Raw genomic sequence first — 23,000 nt, 5'->3', positions numbered from 1 at the left:
AAAATCAACCTTCTTTATTGAATTGATTTTAACTTTTTTCCTCCCAAAAACAAGTGTCCTGTTTACAGCTAGAGTAGAGTTAATTTCTTCTCAGCAGCTGTTAGAGTGCTGTGTTTTGTATTCAGAATGAGAATGGTGTTGATAATACACAGATTTTTTTTTTTTTTTAAGACTTGTTTATCTCAAGTCAAGGACTTTTTTCCTTTTCTCATGCTCTGCTAAGGAGGTAAGGAGGAAGTAAACAAAAGAAACTGGGAGGGAACATAGCTGGGCAAAGTGATATTCCACACCACAGAACGTCATAAATGGGGAGGAATTAGCTGGAAGCATGATCAATCTTGGTTCAGGAATGGGGACCTGGCATTGCATTGTGCAGCACTTGTTGGTTTCCTTTTTATTGTAATTACTGGGTTTTTTACCATTATTTTTGTATTTTGCTTAATTGTCAATTATTAAACAATTCTTATCTCAACACACAAATTTTACTTTGATCCATCTCTCCACTCCACTTGGGGCGGCGAGATGAGAAGGGAGGGTTGAGTGAACATCTGCATGATGCTTAATTTCCATCTGTGTTTAAAGCACAACAACAAGACAATAACAAACCTCTAGAAGTTATTGTTTTAAATTCAGCTTTGTCTTCTAAAATAATTGTTCCTCATGAAATATATGTTTATCAGACAGTATCAGTCAAAACTCATAATAGAAAAAAAATCTTCCTTATCTTCTCTGCCTTATTTTCATCACATTTAGGCTCTCTGCATACATTTTTACTTTTCCTTCTGTTATCTCAGAATCTACTCTTTCTTTTTATATTTGCCAGTACAATTCCATTCCACTCTTCTGTGATCTTTTTCATCTTTTTCCTTCATTCCATATGCAGTTCAAATAACTCATTCTCAGTCGTAAGTGAATTCATGGTGCTATCCTTGTCTAAATCTCTGATTCCAGTTAACACATTTTATTTTTGTAGTTATTTTTTGTATTTTTGTAGGGTTTTTTTACAATTTTGTGCCTTCATCCATTGTTAAGCACTTTCCTTTATTCTCCTCTTCATATCGGAAACATCTTTTTCTTCTTAAGCGACAATCTCTTCTCTCTGCATTTAGTGCAAACTCTGAGACTCTCCAGCATGCATAAACTTTTATTTTGAGTTTGCAGCAATGTAGATGAAGCTTTTTTTTTAACCTGTGCATGTATGCATTACAGTATCATGTTGACACAATACAGCATTGACATGTAGGCTCATTTTTTCATATATTGAACAAATTGCACTTGCTATTTTTCTTCCATACTTGTTAGTTGTAAAAAATGTAGCCATTTCACTCAGTTGCCAATTATAAGTTAATTGTAATTTCCTTTCATAGTGAAAAAAAATCAGGATGCAATTTTCTGGGACCTCTAGGTCATTTGACAATCAAATTTTTTGATTTTAACAAAAAAATTCAGACTTTTAACATTTCTCTTATCGAAGTCCATAACAAAGGAACTCGTATCAATGAAAATGCAGTGCTTCGACAGAAAAAGCCCTTTAAACAAATTCTTTTCAGGAGGCTTTCACTTTCTCCAAAAGAAGATAATGTATTTGGACTATTTTTTCAGATGTTTTAATTTGCACAATCGTTTCAACCTTAACAAATTGAGTGGAAGTAGGAGGTACCTTCACCCCTCATTTCCTCACCTTGCTGAAAGAAGAAGGAGGAGGCATTGCCCTCTCCAAGAGCTGAGGGGTACAGTTGGGCTGAGAACAGTGCTGTACTAAAAGGCAAGTATACTTCACAGCAGTGAGGCAGTGGTAGAGTAAGAAGTCTGACTGATGAAAAATTGGTTTGCTTTCTGGAAACATGACCTCTGAAATGAAGTTTTATTCAAGAAATATGTATTAGTATAAATACATTCCCTTCCTGGTTAAACAAATTGAGGGGTTTTTTTGCTCCCCTTTTCTCAAGCTAAAATCTGTGACCACTGTCAACTACCTCAGCTTCACTTAAATGTTCTAAAAACATTTGCAGGAGAAAAATACAGCTTTAGATTAAATTGCTTTAAATACCACTTGCTAGTTAGCAGCACTTCAGGGGCTAAGCCAAGTAATAAAAAAATAACTTCATGTGAATTGCCTGTTTCCTAAGATTGTGGCTTCTGAGCTTAGACCTAGAACAACTCCATATGTGCTATTTTCAGTAATGTTTGCTGCTACTGGATTAACTCTTTTTTTATTCTTTCGGAAAGAATTATTTCATACCTGATACATAGATCCATTGACCAACCAAAGAACATACAGATCTTCGGCAAGATCTCATTTGGCTAACTCCTGACCATAATTTCAACCCTCAGTGCTTTTGGTTACATTTCTAAAGAGAAATGGGTTTTTTTCAGACCAATCCCCACATTTCAAACCTTCACATTGACCAGTCTACTGTCTTACAGTTAGTTAGGCGTCTTCTTTTCATGCAAGGTTGACCTAAATCTCCACAGAAATTCTGTCTTTCACTTATTCTTCCATTGGGAATGACCTTTAATTCTTTTCCATAAGCTAATCAGTTAAGTTAAGAAAAAAAAAAAGAAAACACATGCATAAGAATTTTGAGACAATTTGTGATGTGCTTATGGTAATATCTCAGATATGCACAAGTTGCTAAAGACACATCCAAGGACAATACCAACAACTCACTTATGCACTGTTCTATAACTTACTATAATATAGGGTTTTTTTGTAAACAAGAAAATACTATATATATATAATATTTTATAATACATTAATTGCAAAAGTTTGCACCAGCTGAAAGTGCGTTTTAGGATGTTTCACAGTATTCTACTGGGATCTAATTTAGTAAACATTCTTCCTGTATCCCCTAGCCTGTGGGGAACTGTAACATAGTTCTGAAATACTTCAGGAACATAACTCTGAGGCTTTTACACTTAAGCTACAATGTCTGAAACTGATTTTAAAAAGAAAATTTGATTCCTTGTCTGACTAGAGGGTTAGGATAGGCTTATGGAATTGACATCCATTTGACAGAGAAGAGACCAAAGCATCAGCTGTAAAACTCTTTTTTTTTTCTGAAGCTGATGCATTGAAAATATGTTAACCTAGCTTAAAATATGTAAAAATAAGAGACTAAGTACAAATTACCATTGTACTTGTGTTGTATTTTGAAGCTGAGGTAAATAATCCAGTATTCACAGAGGTCTTTAATATATGCTTTAGAAAATATATATCTTTACCCTGACAATGAACCATTGTTTTTGTCAATTTTGGAAATTAACATTCTACTTTGATTTAAACTCATACAAGAGTACTGAAGAGACTTAAACAAGAATGTATTTCTGTATTTAAAAGTCATTGCATTTGCTGGATGTGGGATCATAGAATTACAGAATCACAATATAGTTTGGGTGGGAAAAGATTTTTTAAGGTCATTAGCCCAATCCCCCTGACAATGAGCTGAGACATCTTCAACTAGCCCAGGTGGCTCAGAATGTTTCCAAGGATGAGACATCTACCACCTCTCAGATTATCTTACTCCAGTGTTTCATGATCCTCATTGTAAAAACTTCCTTACATCTAATTTGAATTGACCCTCTTTTAGTTCAAAGCCATTACCCCTTGTCCTATTGCTAAAAAGGTCTGTCCCCATCTTTCTTTCAAGCTCTCTTAAGCATTGAAAAACTGCAAAACATCTCCCCCAGAGCCTTCTCTTCTGCAGGATGTGCAACCCCAACTCTCTCAGCCTTTCTTCGTAAAAGAAATGTCCCATCCATCTGACCATTTTTGTGGCTCTCCTCTGGCCCTGCTCCAACAGGTCCATGTCTTTCCTGTGTTCAGGGGCCCAGAGCTGGATGCAGCTTTCCAAGTGGGGCCTCATAAGGGCAGAGCAGAGAAGACTGGTCAAGTGGAGTGGAAGGCTGATTGCTTTTTATTTTGATGTTCTTTCATTTATGCTTTTAGAATGGAGCTTGCTAGCTATCATATACCAACTAGCATGGATTTTTTTGTTGTTGTTGTTTTCAATAGTGCTCTGACTGAAAGCTCTGTATAATTTTGTTTCAGTTTTCAAGCTTGCATATAGCCTTTCTTAACTTGTCAGCTACTTCTGAGTTCTCATCTTGACTAAATTATTTTCAAGTTATGTTAAATGCCACAGAAACAATTTTTTGCAAGATTGAGTATGGATAGATCTGGATAATAGTTGTACATCTTAATAATTTTATTTTGCTGTTTTGTGGAGATAAATTAACCTAAAATGTATATTATGCTTCCTATATGCAGCATATAAGTGCTCGATGTGCAATTCTCATGTATTGGCATATATTTGCTCATTTAAACTAACTAATAGAGTGAGTGCAAATCCATATTTGAACTAGGCAATAGATTTGAAACTGATGCCTGCATTCACAAGCAAATATGTGGAAATTAATTAAAGAAGGAGGATGTACACAAAAAAAAGTTATTGCACATGTAACAAATGCACAGGATTTTAAAAATCTCAACATGACAAACAGAACATTTGATGAGCATTCTCTCTACTTATAAGCAAGAATAAAATGGTGGTATTTTCTTCCAAAATTCAAAAAAATTATTTTTTAGGGAATTTATAGAGCTCAATAAGAAAAGTAGTAAATCTTGTTACACAGGGATTCTCACTGATGTTGTGAGGTAGGTGATGCTGCTTCTTGTGAAATCCTTTGTGTATTTCTGATCTCCTGGTTTCTCAGATTTGTCCTGACAAATTATTTACATGCTGATTTTGTGATATTAAGATAGGTCTGCTAAAAGTAATAGGATTTATATTTTGTTTTTCTCTGTTTTGATACAAAATTGTAAAGCAAACTTGCAGAAAAAAGTTTTTAAGACACTAAACCATGATAGTTTCTTATATTTCCTTTTTCAGAAGAAAAATATTGCTCTTAGGTTTGATTGATAGAGAAGATTCAAATACATTTACTCAACCACATGGAATAAATTTCATGAAATTTGAATGTTGCTTTTTCTTAGTGTGACAACACTACTGTCAGTCTTAAGATTTATCTTATTCATCATTAAAGCACATTTCTGGCATTTTGAAATAAATAGTTGAGCAGGAAGTATCAAACATGAAGGAAGAGAAAATATCTAATAGTGCTTTGCATCATATTATTTACATACATTCTTTTTCATCCCATTTAATTTTTCCACATCTAATTGCTCTGCTAAAATACTGGCATATCCATTAGAAAGTGAATGGAGGAGGAATATCAGCTCATACAAAATTGAATGTGTATCTTCTTAGGGTAGACAAGGACTTATGGGCCATTAAGTTTTAGGTTTAGGTGCCTCATTTGGATACCTGAAGTTACAAATAGTATAAAGATGATGCCTCAGGTCAGAACTTTTTTTTTTTTTTTAAGGCCTAATCAGAAATGGAAACATTGCTAGTATTGCTAGTCAGTCCACACAGGGACACAGTTACTAGTAGTGTGTTTAATGTATTTACCTGTGTTTGTAAACTTAACCTCCGACACCGATTATTTACAATTCATGTCTCCAGTCTTAGAATGCAGACTAACTGATGTCATTCCATGTTACACTTTCACATAAACACTGTCAAACCCCTGGCAAGAATAAAAGAGCCTAGGAGAGGGAGAGATCCCATACCTTGGTACACAGTGAAAATACTTTGAGAAAGGATTAATGCTGACCACTGGTATAGTCCTTAAGCAAAACCTCACAGGTTTTGCAAGACAAGAGCCATGGTATTACATACAAGCAGGTGTTTTTCCAAGTCACTTGGGAAGGGCTTCATGGTGAAGGGCAATACTTGCTAAATTAGTGTTAAGCTTGACTGATTTTGAGTTTCTGCTTCATTTTAAGAAGATATAACTAGTGCATTTTTAAAACTGCAGCAAAATCAGCGACCAGGAACTAGGGGAGGAAAAAAAAAATTCAGACAAAAACAGTGCTCTAGCAGAAATGGAAATGGCATGGCAATGTGTGCTTCATGAAACGTGTAGTAAATCATTGTCTGATACTAACGCAGAAAAGCTAAATTCCAGCTCTTGTCAAATACGATCCTTCCTACCTTTACATGGCATTTGAGATAGATTTGGAAGATTTGAGTGGTGCCAGTCCTCTGAGGAGCGATCAGCACTTGTAAATATTGAACAAAGGCACACTGCAAGGCTCTGAAGCAATGAATAGCTTCTTGTATGCTTACTCAACTCACACGGACAGTCAAAGTACTCCCACAGATCAGTAGGTAGGCAGGCACACGGATGTCTGCAGGTCTGGGTTTAGCTACATGCAGCTAAATGTAGCTGCCTTTCCCCCCTCCCTTTTCCCTCCAATAGAATGCCATTCTTATTTGAACTTCACAATTCATTGTTAGCTAATTAACACCTTTTCAATTTCTTATGCGATTTTGTGAGTAACTGCTGTAAGAGGAAACAGAAAGATCTTGAAAATAGCACATTGGTTGAAGTGGAAAAGGAAACAAAAATAAAGGCATTATAACAGCTTTCTTCCATTAATTTATTCAATAGTTGTAGTGTTTTTTTCATGCCTTCAAAACATTCGGAGGTTCAGAAATCAGTAGCATCTCATTTCACACAGATGAGCTGTAAGCTATTTTGTTTGTGAGGACTACGCTGTACCTCATCATCTTATTGCTTATTTACTAAGACATTCTTGTTAGTTAGAGGAGTTTCTTCTTTTCAATAGCCTATCAAAACAAAAATCTACCTCCATATGCATGAAATACCTACAAAAATATTGTTTCCAGTCTATTTAAGAAAATGGCACAAATAAAAATGTGATTTGTGTGGACTTTACCATGTGCACAAAAGTCTTTGAAAGGTTAAAGGATTTCTCTGCACAAGTATCACAATTCAGTTGTAAAGGCTAAGTAATGACCAAAGTAATGCCAAATTTGATGTATGTTTTGCCTAGGCTTAAAATTTAGTAATCTATTTTTAGATGGTCATCTAGTTTTCTTCAACAGTAATTGCAGAGAAACAAATAGAAGATGTCATCCCATGTGAGACACTTATGTATGGGTGGACTGAAGCTTTCCATCCCTTTCCATTCATAGAGCGGTAATTTAGGTTCAGTAGATCACCAGCAATGCATATCAACGAAAAACTTTTTCCTTCTGCTCTTTTACCAAAAGAGAGTAAAGTAAAAGTATCTTTTACTGACTTCAAGAGTAACAAGAATGCTGGAGTGAATGTGTGCAAGCTAAAAACCTTTCTCTTTCCACATAAATATAGACAAAATTATAGTGGTATACAGGCACGGTTCTCATTCAGTCACGGTTCAAAGATGGCCTAAGCGTTTTGCCTTCCGAGAATTTGCAAACTTCCAAGGAATAAGCTGTAATATTTGTTCTTGTAACTGGTGACAAGCTTAAAAACCTATTAATATGGCAGTTACTGGTCAGCTGATGTACTTTGCTTAGAATAAAACCTTTCTTAATTATCATGCTTTAAAAGGAATGCATGTAGGCAATGGAATTACTATGACCTGTTGTTTCCACACTATGGATTCAGGACTGTTGGGCAACAGTACTCATAAATATGCTAAATAAAGTACTCAGTCAATATCTTGCAAATTTATTTGCAAAATGAACATAGAGACCTGCATTAAACATGGAAAAGTGCTGTGAATTCCCCCTTTCTCATAAAGAGCTGAGTTATGGTTGCTATGGCACCCCTCACTGCATTCTCAGTACTGCAGAAGACTCAACAAGATATCCTTATGCATACAAGGAGGTGCTTTGACTTTGGAATTGCTCATATGCTTTAAATAGGACATCTGCTGAAAGGTCTTGTTGAACAAGACCTGTTGTCTCATTTTACTTATCTTTTTAGTTTGTGAAAAGAACTATATAATAAATGGTTTTTGCACAAAAAAATTTGCAAGCTGTAGTTTCTGGTTTATGGGCTGGGTATAAGCAGGATTTTGTTGTTACTAACTGTGCTGTTTTTGGAGTAAATAGCTCTATGCCAACCTTATGCTAGGACAACATGATGGCTCAGAATGCATTATAGAAATTCAAAATGTCTATACTCTTATGAAAATATTATAGAAAATCACAGAAAAATAAGGCTGGGATTTTGAAAGATAAAGTATTCAGTAACAGTAGCAGTCTAAAGTGCATTTGTTTTAAAAATAATTCAATATTTATTTTTATTTCAAGGGTTTTTTTGTGTTTGTTCAAAGTATGAGCACACAAACACTTGTGCAGACTGAGAGGGGTCTAAAGAATGGGAACAAGAAAGGAAGGGCAAAGGCAAAGAAGCAGAATGGAAAGACATCAAGGTAATACTGCTGGTAATTTTGTGGAATCACAAACTAAGGCTATGGCAAACACAGAATGTTACTGAGTCTATTTCTTTCTTCAACATCATGTGATCTTCTAGATCATATTGACAGATCTAGCATCTTTTTAAAGAAATTAAATGGTAGAAATTCAAGATTGGACAATCTGTTCCTGTGATTGTCTTTCTCTTCAGGTAAATATAAAGAAAAACTAATATCCATCACATGCTAGTACTGCTATTATTACTACTGTTAATAAAAATCATCATTCCCTTTACTTTGACTGCAAGAGTCCTTATTTTTAAAATAAGCATGAGCATTGGAAAAGGGAACATTGCCAGCTTTTGATACATAGTAAGTTATCTATAAAATAGAGTGATCCATTTCAACTGTATGAATTAATGCATTTTTTATCCTATACATATAGTATATACATATATAGTAATTAGTATAGTAATCCTACACATATAGTAAATATATACATAGTAATTAGTGAGTATTCATTAATAACCTGTATATTTTCTAGATATTTTTTCTTTTATTTGTTATAAGATTCAGAAACTATATAATTAATCTAAAGCCCTATTAAAAGTATTGTGGAGTGTGAAATAATGTTATATAACTCAAGACTAGCCATTTGCATCTCACCTACCAAGCATATATATATATATTCTTATTGCATCGGAGACTGCTTCCTTCCAACTCTCTCCTGTCTTCCCTATTATGATTCTGCAGTATATAAGTGCTATTTCTTTATCTTCTTACAGGCATTAGCTACAGCTGCTGGAGCATTAATATGAGCTTTCATCCTTCTTTTTATGTTTCTTTGTGTAAAGAAAAGCTCTGAAAGAACTGTCCAACCAATAAATTGTGGCATCATGTAATAAGTTACAAAACCAGGTGAGAAACTATGCCATGGCTCACTGCTATAGGTGGTGGTTATGCTTATGCCAAGAAAACATCCACCTCATGATGTTACTGTTGCATTTTGTCTACAAATTTATGTTTTAAAGAACCAAAAACATTAGAAGATCCCAGAAACAGGGCATGATTCAATATGTCAATGTGTTTTGCTAGTTGCCAATTGCTTTGACAACTGGCTACCTGTTAGCTTGTTTTGTTGTTCAAACAATCATCCACGGGACTGTCCTGGAGGTCAGACACTTGGGATCTACAGGGATAAGTGGCATTCAAAAGTATGAATGTAAAAACAAGGATGGTTTTCTTAAGAAACACTTACAAGGTGTCACACTTACACTCACTGCTTGGTGCCAGCCAATTTGAACAACTGGCCATGACAGAAGTCACTTTTTGTGTAAATAAGCATATGTGAAACACAGAAAGCTTTTAGTTCCCTGAACTTAGGTCCAGGTAGCTTACAAGAGAAAATCCAAAATATGTGGTTTAAAAAGACTTAGCTCAATTTTAAAGATATTTTTGACATTTTTATCATGATCAGATTGGGATATACAGGATAAAAAAAGATTTGTTTTGAGAGATGTAATTTATATAACTTTGCCAACTATTACTTTTGGAACAAAATTAGGAAATTAAAATACATAGAAATGTATAAAAGTAATTGCTCTTGTTGCACATAGCTTTTATTCACAATTTTCAGTGAACTGTCATCCATTTTCTCTACTCAAATTGTAAGTCTGTAAGTTCTCAAATTGTAAGTTCTTTTCTTTCTGATACACTTCAGCTTGCACTGTGAATGATGTAGGCTAAAAGGCAAAGTCTCTTTTGCTATAGATGGCAGCACTAGCTTATTGTAAGGGTTGATGGGCTTCCCTCTCTTGAAGACAACAGTTATAGGAATACCTGGGCAGCATATAGATTCCATGCAAAATAATATTTAAGATTTAGAGATTCAAAATACAGCCATATTTCCAATCTTTTTAGAGAAGAAAATAATTTTCTTATTACCCTCATGAAAATTTTCTAGTACTTTATTAGGAATTAATAGGTTGAAACCATTTTTTTATTTAAAAAAAAAAATTTAAAAATCCACTGAAAATTAGAACACATTTGTAAACGTGTGGAACTATTTGCTTGTCTAACAAAAAACTCTCCTAAATTCAACTTCCAGAGCATCAGTATCTAGAGTGTTGAAAATCTGCCACACTGATGCCAATGTTCTTTAATGATTTGCTGTCTTTTCTTCTGGTACTCAGTTGTATGCAATTTGCATTTCTTCAGGAAACAATCCTAAAGAGATTCTATTAAAGAAATATGATCTCTGCTCCCTTTTATTTTTCACTTCATGTTTTTCTTCAACACAGCATTTTCTCTCAGTGTCCTCCCCCAGTCACTTGTGAATGGCTCTTCTATATTTTACCCACATGCTTACATTCCTCCTTACGCATTTTAGGTAAAAAGTATCATGGCATCTTTAGCTTTTAATATACACAGGACAACCTGGAATAGATGCCATATAGCACTAATGGTTACAGTTTTGTGAACAAAAATGGAAAATAATTCCACCTATATTTTCGGTCATGTTTTTCAAGACTGGAGAACTAAAAGTATGAGCATCAAAGGCAACCAGAAAACCTGTGAGTAGAAATACTTTCCTGAGGCCCTGCTTGATAAGGAAGGCTAAAAAAAATTGCTGAGTTGCCAGACATTGGCTTCTGTCATAAAATATTATTTAGAGGCCTCTTAATTCCATTACTTTTTTGCATCAAACTATGGTGTTCTGAAAAACAAAGACTTCAGCAAATTAGTGTTCTCCATTATTCTTTTATATTTAGCTGTGCCTGAAATCAAAGCCATGCAATAGACCATCAAACTTATGCTAAAGTCATTGTAAGACGTCAAAAAAATTCCTATTAAAAAACATGAGATAATTCTACTGCTAAAAGTAAAAGTTTTCAGGGTTTAAAGACAGTTTTAAAATATCTCTATTCTTCTCTAGTATTTCAAAATAGTGAGTGCCAACTCTAATTAACCTCAACTGAAGCCACAATTAAGCTCTATTTTTCCTTAAATGAACAAGACCTTTTCCAGGTAGGTCCTTGTCATTTCACTTATTTCTTACGTTGTTTTTATGACTGGCATAGCTCAGTTGGTCCTATGTGATGGCTAAATATGATGACAAAAAGTGAACCAAAGCAGCAGGTGAAAGTTCCCTTCTTTTCTCTGAGATCTTTCAGTGTATTGTTTCAGACACTAATGATTAATGAAAAAAAAAAAAAAAAGCACGTTCTTTAGAAGTTCATTTGGAAATTCACCCAAAAGTCTATAATTTTTATTCAAAGTAGTGAGCAATCTTGCTTTCAAAGAGCTTTTTTTTTTTTTCCTGTGTATTGATGTGGTGCACAAAAGAAAATCCTATTAAAATCTGAGATTAACATATCAATTATTTCATATTTTTCACTAAACTACTAGGCAGACTTAGAGTATTGTAAAGATCAGAATCCTATGGAGAGTCCCTCAAAGTGATTTTCAGAAGAAGCACTGCTGTATTTTGACAAGCTATACTAGAACCACACATAAGCAACTGCCTTTTCTTGCCCACCTTCCCTCTTTCTCTTGTTGTAGCTCAACTTAGACTGGAGTTCACCTGTACTGTGATCACAACATAGCTCCATAGCCCCCTGTGCATATCCCTAGGTGGCTCAGAGGAAGGAATTCTTGCCTCCCTTAGGGAACTGTGTATCCCAGTTCTCCTTCATAGCAACTACAAAACCTGGAAAACTACTCTGTGTAACTACTCTTACTTACATGTCAAAGAAGGAGGAATACGTTTTGCCTCTCTTGCAAGCTGAGAACTATCTGAGACCCACTGGGTGCCCTGTATAGTTACTTTCTCCATTTTCCAAAATATTAGTTCTTATCTCACTAAATTTCTGAAATTTTGATGAGAAGCCTGATGTGCAGTAGAGATACTAGTAAAATTCTTATTTTTTTCTGTGGAGCTAGGATATTTAAAAATTACCATAAAACCAATAACCCCAAAACATAACTAGAAAATCAATGGTTTGTTCACTAGGGAGAAATGAACTTTTCTCAGCTGATGATCAGTGGGTAATTTATTCAGTAAAAGATTTGGGCTTCAGTGTTACTGCGCTGGAGGATTTCAGTCAAGATCAGTAGTAAATTCAAGTGTGATTGGAGCCTGAACTAGAATGCTTCTCTCTTGATCTTTTCCAAACTATTTCTTCTCATGTTTGTTAACTTTCCTTATGGTATATTAAATATTTGTCATTGTAATAAGCTTCAGCACATTTCATTACTCATCACCAACAAGCAGCAATCTTGACCACTGCAGAAGTTTTTTTTTTGCTCACTCCTGCAATGCATAGAGAGAAAAGTAGGTTCTGTATTTTTCTAATGCAAAGTGATAATTTATATTTGAATTAACCTTTCAGCATAACATTGACATTTATCTTTCTGACCTTGATCTGTTTTCTATCTGTCCTCAAAGGTTTAACTGCTTTTCCAGGATGCTCCACCTGGGAGTGTGGTACAGGATAGAATGTTTATTTCATGTGGATAAATCAGAATCAGATGGGTGAACTGCTGAGATTCATTCATGCATTTTTCAAAAGGTCTGCAAAGGCTATACTGTCAATGTGGAAAAGGAGTTAGTGAAGATTAAGCAGTTAAGCATTTTGATCAGCTGTTGGGATTGATTAAACTCATCTGAAAAACTGACATGAAAGGAAAGAGGTTTCACAAGCCATTTCAGGGAGACAAGAAGGTCACTGATAACAAGAAGTGCAAATAAGGAGAAAGCAAGATAAAGCTAAGAGAAGTGATCCCATGCATCTCCGAAGACCTCTTGACAATGTCTCATACAATTCTGGCAGTGAAGAATATAAAGAAGGGGAAGGCGTGTAGTTTTTCCCTCTGTGTTTTTGTTCTGGCTATAATCATAAAAACTGTAGGAGAGCTGTTGAGACCCTTGGCTTTCATTGGCTTCAATTACTCTGTATCCTTGGAGAGTTTATTGTAAATCATAGTAATTACATGTCTGGACTACTGGAAAATGAGTGTCCTCAGGGTATATGTCTAGAAAAGGGGCATTAGTCCTAGGAGACTAGATTAGACATTCCCGTCCTCAAGAATGATGTTTAACAGAGGTCTTTCAAGACATCATATTTAAAAGTCCAAAGACAGACTCTGTAACTGGACTATATTGAGACTTAAAAAACTTAAAATTCACATGTCCAGTGGGAGAAGGGGTTAAACAACAGACTCCTGAATGATCAATAATGTCTAATCAATGAGGGATGGACAAAAATGCAGCAAGATATCTTTTTAAAAAACTCAATCAAACGAACAAACAAACAAAAAACCCCAAGCAAACAAACAAAAAACCCCCCAAAAATACAACAAAAGAAATAGTATTTCTGAATTGAAAGCAGAAGCGAAGCTCAAGAGAAAATAACAAAGCCCTTAAGCTTTGTCAGACACCAAAGACCTTTGTTTTATTTTTGGGTTGTCTTCATTGTCTTTACAGGAAATCCAGCCTGTTGTTACTCCATTTCAGTCACAGCTATTTTAGAAATAATTGCGTCACATAAATCTCTTCCTGGTATCTGTTTTTGCTGCCCTCTTTCCCTGTCTGCTGAACCATAGAAAGTACTTTGATCAATTAAAATGTAAAATAAGGAAACAAACAAACATTTTTTTTTCTGGTCATCAGTTAGTAAAAATTTTTATTTCATTATAGTAATATCTTTTATGACACTACACTTTTTCCTTCTATCTAGTTGTCATTTATGAGAGACAATTTTGGTTATAATATAAAGTGATGGAGACCAGTCAAGATCATCAATAAGTATAAAGGATAAAAAAGAGTGTTTACAATAAGGCACTGGTTTCATGACCTTTGCAACTGGTTGCATTCCTCCTTTGTGCCAATCTGACTGTCTCTCAGTTGATGGTAATGTGCAGGGACTGCAAGGCCTGGGAAGGAACAATCAGGTCTTGTCATGGCCTCAGGACCACATCAGAAGGTAAGCCACATCAGAATACAGATTTAGCTAAAATTAAAATTGACCACAGAAAGAAAAAAAAAATAGTCAAGAAAAGCAGTACTTTTAATGTACTGATTACCTTCTCGTAATCTTTGTCTTTTTGTTTATACAACTTCAAAATTTGTCTTCTTAATAACTGCTGCTGCTACAGAATATACTTTTACATTCAACAAACAAACTCATAGTTGAAAAAGATTTCTAAAGCACTTAGAGTTTGCGAGGAACATGCACTTTTGTGTTCTAAATAAAATGAATAGAGTAAGCAAAGTTATCATAAAGATATGCTAAATTACACAAGCTCAAGAGTCTATGAAGTACCTAATTATGTGATTTTTTTTATGCTTAGAAAAAGTAAACAAAAATAACTTTGTCAAGCAGATTTTCCTGCATGTCTTACAAGAATACTTTTTCCTGTGTTTCTAATTTTCCTGAATTAATAAACTCATCAAATTCAGTGACAAAATCATTTCCTTTATATGTCTGCTTGTGACTCTTTCCTAAAGGCAGAAAGCTCTGCAAGGTATATTAATGACAAATAAAAAACTCCTCAAAACATGAACAAATCTCCCTAAACCTTCCGGAAAGGTTTGGGATTACTTTTATTAAACTTTGTTACTTTGCTAGCCCAGGTGATAATTTCTTCAAAAACTTTTAACGTGAAATAAAGAATCAGCAGGCCAATTTCATTTAGCATGAGGAATTTTCAAGGCAAATAACAGAGTTATTTGTACAAGCTAAGCAAATATTAGAATGCATAAGAAGAAACAAACCCAAGGGATGCAAAGTTAATGTCACGAACCATTTCAAATCTTGAGGGGCTAATGAGGGAGAATCTATAAAGGCTGTTGAGAGCTAAAAATCCTTTGAATGTAATTTTATTAAACCTAATCTTTCAGAAACACTCAGGAAATTGTTGTCAAACTACTGGAAAGAAAAAAGAGTTTAAAATGTCATTAGAGTGATTAAAAGAAACTACCAGTTCAAACTCTAAGTTATTAATAGAGCACTTGTGACACTAGAGACTTCAACAAAATCTCCATTTTTAGTAAGCCACTAAAAGCTACCCTTCAGAGTTGTGTTCATCTTGAAAGGGTAGGTGACCACAGCAAAATTAGAAAGACAATGTGAGTATTTACAGATTTTATGCCATCATTGTTATTGTCCTTCTGGAATAATTATATGTTACATTCTACTTGAATTTTGCAGTCTGGATTTTGAATAAGCTGTGGAAGGGCTCTTAAACACAGAGCCCTTTTGTGATCTGACCTTGCCTATTTTAAGACTTCAGAGGTGGTCATCAGTGTCCCCTTCAAAAGGATGATTTGAGGGACCAAAGACTGCACTTTAGAGAGCACAGTATTTTATGCTGGAGGTGTATATTGAGGATTTTGCAAATGCTGCACAGATGCCTGTATTTGCATCCACATGTGACAAAAACAGAACAGTGCACAGCAAGCACACTCAGTGCAGGCTCTGCATTGAGAGTAGAGCTCATGGACACAGTAGACATCCTATTGCTTACTCTCAGAAATGAATTTTTTTATTTGAAGTGAAAAACTGGATTTGATCCCTTTTTCTCACAGCTTGAAGTTAGAGAACCTAGGAGTTAGGCTGCAGTCAAAGGTATTGGGCTGAGACATAAAAAAATACTGTTGCAGTCCTCATAGAAGTTATTCTCAGACAGGGGTCTCAAAGCAAGCCTAGACTGCCCAGAGGGAAGGTGTCAACACAACCCATCCTGGAGAAGAAGTCTTGCTTTGTCTCATTCCACAGAGTTTGGAGTGAGTTGTATTATAACAGAGTAGGATGAGCATGTACTTCTCTCCTTTCACGGATTTAACTTCATTTATAGGACAACTCCATTTCTGGTCCTTTAGGGATCCTTTCCCTCTGTGTATTTTGATGGGTGAATTTACACACTTTCTTTGTCATGACCCAGCCTCAATAAAGGGAAGGGATCTTAAGGTGATTTTTAGGGTGGGCTTGATTATCATGTGGCCAGCTTTGAGCAAAGGTGGAGGTTAAGGCTGTAAAAATTGTGCATGGCAAAGAGTAGATATTTGGCATCCTGGAAAATCAAGTTTTTACCACATCTGAGGGATCACTTGGCATGTGTACCCTGGCAGCAGCTCTGGGAGAAGTCAGAGAAGCCCCTTCCAAGAGCAAAGTAATTACCTTCACTCCTCCACCCCCAAATGTGGAAAGTATGATTGCTAAGATGTTTCTTTCCTCCATTCTCTTCTGCCTCCTTTTGAGAAGCTTGAGATGACCCCTGAATTTTTTTTTTTTTCTGTGTAGGACATTAACTTGACATTAACTTGACGTTAAATTAAATAGCTTATTTAAGTAGAACTGAAATAAGCTATTTCAGAGCTTCTACACAGATCCCCACCTTGAGGGGTAGTTCTTTCCCAGGGTCAGAGAATCAAATTATAATTTAGGTTGAAATGGACCTGCAGAAGTCATCTAGTTGGATGTCCAACTCACAAAACAGCATTGCCGTTCAATTTAGGCCTAGTTGCTGTAGGCCTCCTCCAGCAGAATGTTGATTATCTCCAAGATGGTGTCTAAGCCAGGAGGAAGGAGTGTGTTATTCTTCTGCCTTGGGCTTAGAGCCTCAGAATGTATGTTAACTTGCAAATTGCTGAAAGGAAAGTGATAATAATTTCAATAATTTACTTTCTACCCCTGTTCCTGGTTGAAGCAGCCCTGAAGAGTAAAGAATGGATTTATGATGTGGGAAAGCAAAGCCTAGGATCCCCATCAGGAATCAGCATTTTGCTTTAGTTCAGCCTCTGTTGTGAAAGGCAAGATTTCAGCTACAACTGGCATTTCCCAGAGCTTTACTTTCCAAGGCTTCCCTCTCAGTGCATGAGATTTGTGGACCACCATTTTCCAGAATAAAGCTCTCCTGATTATTTTCACGTAAAGTGTCCTGGACACTTCATTCAGGGATCGGGATTCTGCTCAGAGGCATTGTCATGCTAATATGCTGATATCTTATTTATATCTGACCTTTGGCAGATTATAAAGATTATAATCTTCAATTCTTAGCTATCTATTTGAAATTATACTTAAGTTTCATCAGGACCTCAAACAATTTTACATTATTATCATTGTTTTATTGTTTTAGAGTTGTCAAGAAGTTTTAATGCTATGATGATATATTTTACTCTATTAATGGAAAGTTTGCATGTCTACCAAAGATCAAGAAAACTACTAGGCATTAGAATGATTATTTTATGCTAATCTATTCCTTTAACTTTAAAGTAATTAGCTGAGTTGAGCAGCAAAACAATGCTTTCTTACAAGAGTCAGTAAATGGACTCTCTGTAAGTGCAAAAGCTGATTACTTTGATATAAAGAGGGACATTATTTTTTGCACCTCTGGAAAACTCCCTAACTTGAAAGCCTCATAATCTGATTTTCATAAATCCTATTTAACACATTATTATTTTCTTTTTAACAGGCAGCATGTAAAGTGATATGACTCTTCTCTGATGTTACCCTTTCTTCTCCATAACAGAATCCCACATCCGTACTTAGGCATAATTTGTGTCATAGTCACCAAAATGCTATATTAAATCTAATGTTTTTACATTAATTTTCAATTAAGAACTATCAGAATAAAATTGCATATGGTTTACATTTCTACAATTATGCTGACTCATATCTGTGTCAGATTTTAAGGTCCTAACTGCATGGAAAAACTAATCTTTCTCTTCCATCAACTCATGCCTCGATAGATTTCAGTAAGTTTCTTTGACTTGAAGGGATGCATGCCAAAAATAAAAAAGAAAACCAAAAAAAGAGAGAGAAAGAAACAGCTTAACAGTTCATTTTGGAAAGTTCGAGAGAATTATGTTGTAATCAAGGCACAAAGGATAGACAATGAAGAAAAAACCACACATTAAAAACGGAGATTGATGTGAAATTTGAAGGAGCAACTTTTTCCAATTGAAGAAATTTTATTTGATAAGAAATATATCTTGAAAAATGGGTTACTCCAATCTATTAAATACATTTGTATACTCTGATATATCCAGTGGATAACTCCCAGAACTTCTTCATCCAGCTGTATTTTTAATGTAATAAGCAAATGCATTTCCCAAACTTGAATTTGGTACTATTATGCAGTCTAATGAAAATTAATTCTAGCAAGTCCCCCATTGTATTCACTATCAAAGTCCTTTGCTAGAAGGGTTCTCTATAGGACTCACAGTATCTATTAGACAGCATCTTGTCTGGTTTGCCGTTGTTAGAGGCTTCATGTAATCCCATGCATAAATATGGCAGCCTTGAAAAGAGTAGATACTCTGGAGCAGGGATACTCCTCTGAAGGTTGTTGGAAAGCTTGTCTCATCTTTGGCTTCTTTCTAAATCAGCTTATTGGTATTTGTTGTGCCAATATTATTCTTGAGGCACATTAATTTTCTCTCTTGTGTGTTTAACTTGCTGCAGTATTTTGAATCTCCTCCTTTTGCCTGGCTAATTAAGCAGCCACTCGAATGAAATTTTGTCTACACTAATATGGGTCTGCCAGGAACTTACTGACAGCAGGCTGTCCTAGCTTGGGCACTCTGTTAGAGACAGACAGGAGACACAGACAGGAGAGACAGACAGGCAGACAGACAGACAGAGGCACAGAGGGCTGGACTCTACCTGCCAAGCTTGGAAAGTGAACAGAAGACTTCTGGTTTTTACCTCTCCTCACATGTCCAAACATAACTCTTCTACACCTTCTTGCACATCCCCTCCCAATTTTTATCCTTATTTCAGAATAAATTTTCAACTTGATTCCTGGTTTATTTTTACACCCAATTGCGAACAAATTTGGGTCTATGTTCACAAGAGAGAAAGTAATTTCTCCTCGAAGAAAAGAACCAAACAGATACACAGTGATGTTCTGAAACAAGTTCTGGCTTTGCACACAAAAATTGAGTCTTATAGAGTTGATAATGTTGATAGAGTTTGTTACTGTTCCCAGTTTCCATGTGATTTTAAAATCATTTCATGACCCTGTAGAACTTTTTGTTTCACAGACTGAAAATTCAGTGATTATTACATGAATGAGAGAGGACTTCTCATGAGCTGAAAATCAGAGTTATCTGGGAACATATTCATTAAAGAGTGGAATTCTAGAGAGGTTCTTGAGAAAATAATAATGAAAAACACTAGAATAGAGGTCCTCCTCTAGGTATTATGACTTCTGAGATATGCTGACTATCAGTGTGGCTGGCACAGAGGACTTAAATTTTCTTTCAGTCACAATGCCTTTTCTTTCACTTCATAGCCAAGCAGTTTCTGTTCTATGAGTACTTACTTGAGTATCTGTCATTGCCCTTTTTTGTGGCCTAAATATTGACCAAGATAGGAATACAACCATTATTAAGTCATAGTGCTGTTTTTAACTTCACATTTCAAACTTCAGGTTTATTTGATTGCTTGCTTGGTTTTTTAAATTATTTTTAATCTCCTTCCCTGCTCATGCTAGGGACAAAGGTAGAATTTTAGTTAACATCAGTACAAAGTGGGTTGGGAAGTGACTGATTTAATCATACCAAATATTTCACAATTTGTCTTCCTTATGTTGAATGGAAGAGAGGAAGATTAAACTCCTGTGCTGTGAAAGTAAGAAAATGTCTAAAGGGTGAGGAGTCTGATAAAACATGCACTTACTGATTTGAACAGGTGGAATTCCCATGACTGTATTCTGTAGAATCATGTCCTTTAATCAGCAGAGTAAAAGGATGGTTACTGCCTTTCACACCTTACTTCCCATAGCAGCTCTTTACTTAGGGAGCCTCAGCATTCCTTGTTCACATCAACCACCTGTTATAAAGAACTAAATTCTACACAAATGAAGGAATTGTATGAAGATAATTTCATTAGTGAATTAAGAAAAATAAGTGGAAACTAATCAAAGTAATATCTAAATTTTTAAAAACCCTACATCTCCAACTCTGAAACTTTAATCTTTCAGAAAGAGAGGTGGATAATCTTTCTTGATCTTGAAGAAGTATGTAGGTTTGATAGCAGCCAGGCCTGTAGCCAGATTCTTCAGTGAGCTGATTCCAGAACAAAAAGCAAGCACTTCTCTTCCTCCCACTACTTTTTTGCTACCTACAGGTATTTAGTGCCGCCTCCATTTGCTGTCTATTGAGTGACATTAATCTAGGCACTCCACTTCTTTAATATTAATATCTTTTTAATTGAATCAGCCCATATGTCAATTATTTATCAATTCTTTATATTTTCTTCTGAACTTCTTTTAACTCTTAATTTTTTTCAGTTTACAGAGATTTTTGTGGGAGGCCTAAAGTAATTACACTTCTATTCACCAGCTATATACCTAATTAACAACAATTCCTTTTCTAAGGTCTGTGAATGACATGCTGCTGAGTACAACAGCTTTCAAATTTAATAAGAAAAGGAGGCACTAATGTTTAACTTTTTTAAAATGGGATTTTTTTATATTATGTTATCACAGCAGAATTTATTTTCATTTTCCATCCAGCTCTTGTAACTCTAACATCTGAACTTGCATATCACAAGGTAATAATTTTATTTCTGTGATTTAAATTACTATGTGCATATATTTTTACTATGGAAAAATTTATATCTATCTTTCGATATTTATATATGTATGTATATAAATATACACTACCAAATTTTATGACTTGAAAAAACATGGAATGCAATTTTATATACAGTGTTCTGGAGTTTGTGTGGGTTTTTTAGTTCTCAGGGTCTTGTTTTACCTTGATGCTTAAATTTGGATTATAAAAGACAAAGTTAAATTAAAGACCAATTAAAGAGGAAGAATTGTGAAACTCATCTGAAATAATTTCCTTTTCTCCAGTCTCATCTTGTCTCGCTTCAGCTACCTACTACTGAAGACTTTATTTCCTAGATTTTCTTTTTACTCTGTACACATCTTTAAACTTTGAGATCAGTCTTCTTTAAGCAATTCCAGATGTCTCTATCTTAAAAAAAAAGAAAAAAATGAAAAAAGCAATTGTCATTAAGATTGAACACCCAGTGGTTTTTCCAACACTTTTCTTGAATTTGGAATGCAGTGTAGAGCTGAACACAGGTTCCTGGACTACTCCAAAAACAAAATGGCTTCTTCATGTTTCCACAGTAACTACCTATAAATTCAAGATTCCGCTGAGTCCTATCGCTCCTGCCTTGCATTAGGAGCTTATATCCAGGTGACTATGAACTGTCCCAAGATGATTTCCTGGACAGAGTCTAGGAGGGTCCTTGTGTAGCCTAGGTTGGAAAAATTATGTTAGCACAGGGGATATCAGTGTTAACAAGGGAATATCAGTGTGTGTGAATGAAATATACAAACTGGCTGAATGGGGCATTTGCCCCAAACAAGTTACACTGTAGAGCAAGATAATCACAAAACAGAAAAAAAAAAGTAACTAGGGAATTACCAAGAGGATCTGGAAACAAAAAAGTCAGCTTGAAAAGAAATCATAAAGGAAGTCTGGCACCTTTTTAGTGGTAGAGAGAGAGACATTGCAGTGGCCACAGCAGTGGTCAAACCTTGGTGCTGCCAGAAGTGTCCCCACCACCATTTTAACCTGTATAGGCCAGGCAGGGCTTCCTCCCTGCCAGACACCAGGAGCATCATTCCAGCCAACTGACCAACAGTACAGGTGAGAATATAAGGGGCCCACACCCAGGGGGTGCCCATGTAAACTACTGGGGTCCTTTCTGGCATTAGTGCATAGTAGGGAGCATCTCCACACAGAAAAAGAAAGAGTATCTACATGTCTGAGAAGAAGTGTTGGGTTTAATTTTTAAAAAGGTCTGGTTGCTTCCCCCTTTTATTACTGATTTTCCCTACAGTATGTCAACAGTCAAACATTGGAAGACAAAAGTTTGTTTGCATTCCAGGGGAAAAAAAAAAATCTGCTGTGGGAAATATGACATTTTTTTTTTCTTCTCAAAGATTCTGAAATAGCCTACCCCTTGTCAAGAAATCTGTGATGTATTAACTCATCTAAAGTTACTAAGTGTCACTGTAAGTGCATGCTTAATCACAAAACATGAGCTTCTCCTCTCCACTATGTGAACTCTGCTTCCTCTGCCTTTAATGATTTCTTTTGTTCTTCCTTGGGTGCCCGGACAGCATTCTCTCAGTGACTTCTCACCCCTTTCTCACAAAACAGCTGTAAATGCAGATGTTCTGTAAAGCCTGCCATCCAAACCAATCTTGGGGAGGGTTCTTAACTCCTGCAAATTGCCTGAGTACCACTTAAGTGTGTAAGACTTAGCTGATTCACACCCATCTGGCTCTTTGAGCCACTCTGTGTTTATTTGCATAATTGAACATATTGTTTCAGGCTCATGCTGTTTAACTGTAAGATTTCCTGGCCAGAGGCTGTCATAACAGCATACTGTACAGTCCCAAGTAAATTTCAAGAGCTATATAAATAGTGATAAAACAGATCCATTTTCTTTTACCACTTCCCAAGCCTACCCCCAAAGAGCAGAGCTTTCTGTGCATGAATTGGGTAATACTCCTGGAGACTGAGTTGGACAAGTTCCTGTCAAAACTAATAGCACAGGCTTTCTTAGAATTAACACCTAACTCAGACTCTATACTTGAGAGTTAATACTGTAGGACCAACACTAAGGTTATTGACTTATTTTGTTATACTACATACTTTGCTGTTATTTTTTCTATTCAGCTTGGTTAG

Source organism: Sylvia atricapilla, chromosome 5, assembly GCF_009819655.1.
Source record: "Sylvia atricapilla isolate bSylAtr1 chromosome 5, bSylAtr1.pri, whole genome shotgun sequence".
In the NCBI taxonomy this organism is placed as follows: domain Eukaryota; kingdom Metazoa; phylum Chordata; class Aves; order Passeriformes; family Sylviidae; genus Sylvia; species Sylvia atricapilla.
Note: the sequence above shows the minus strand (reverse complement) of the source record.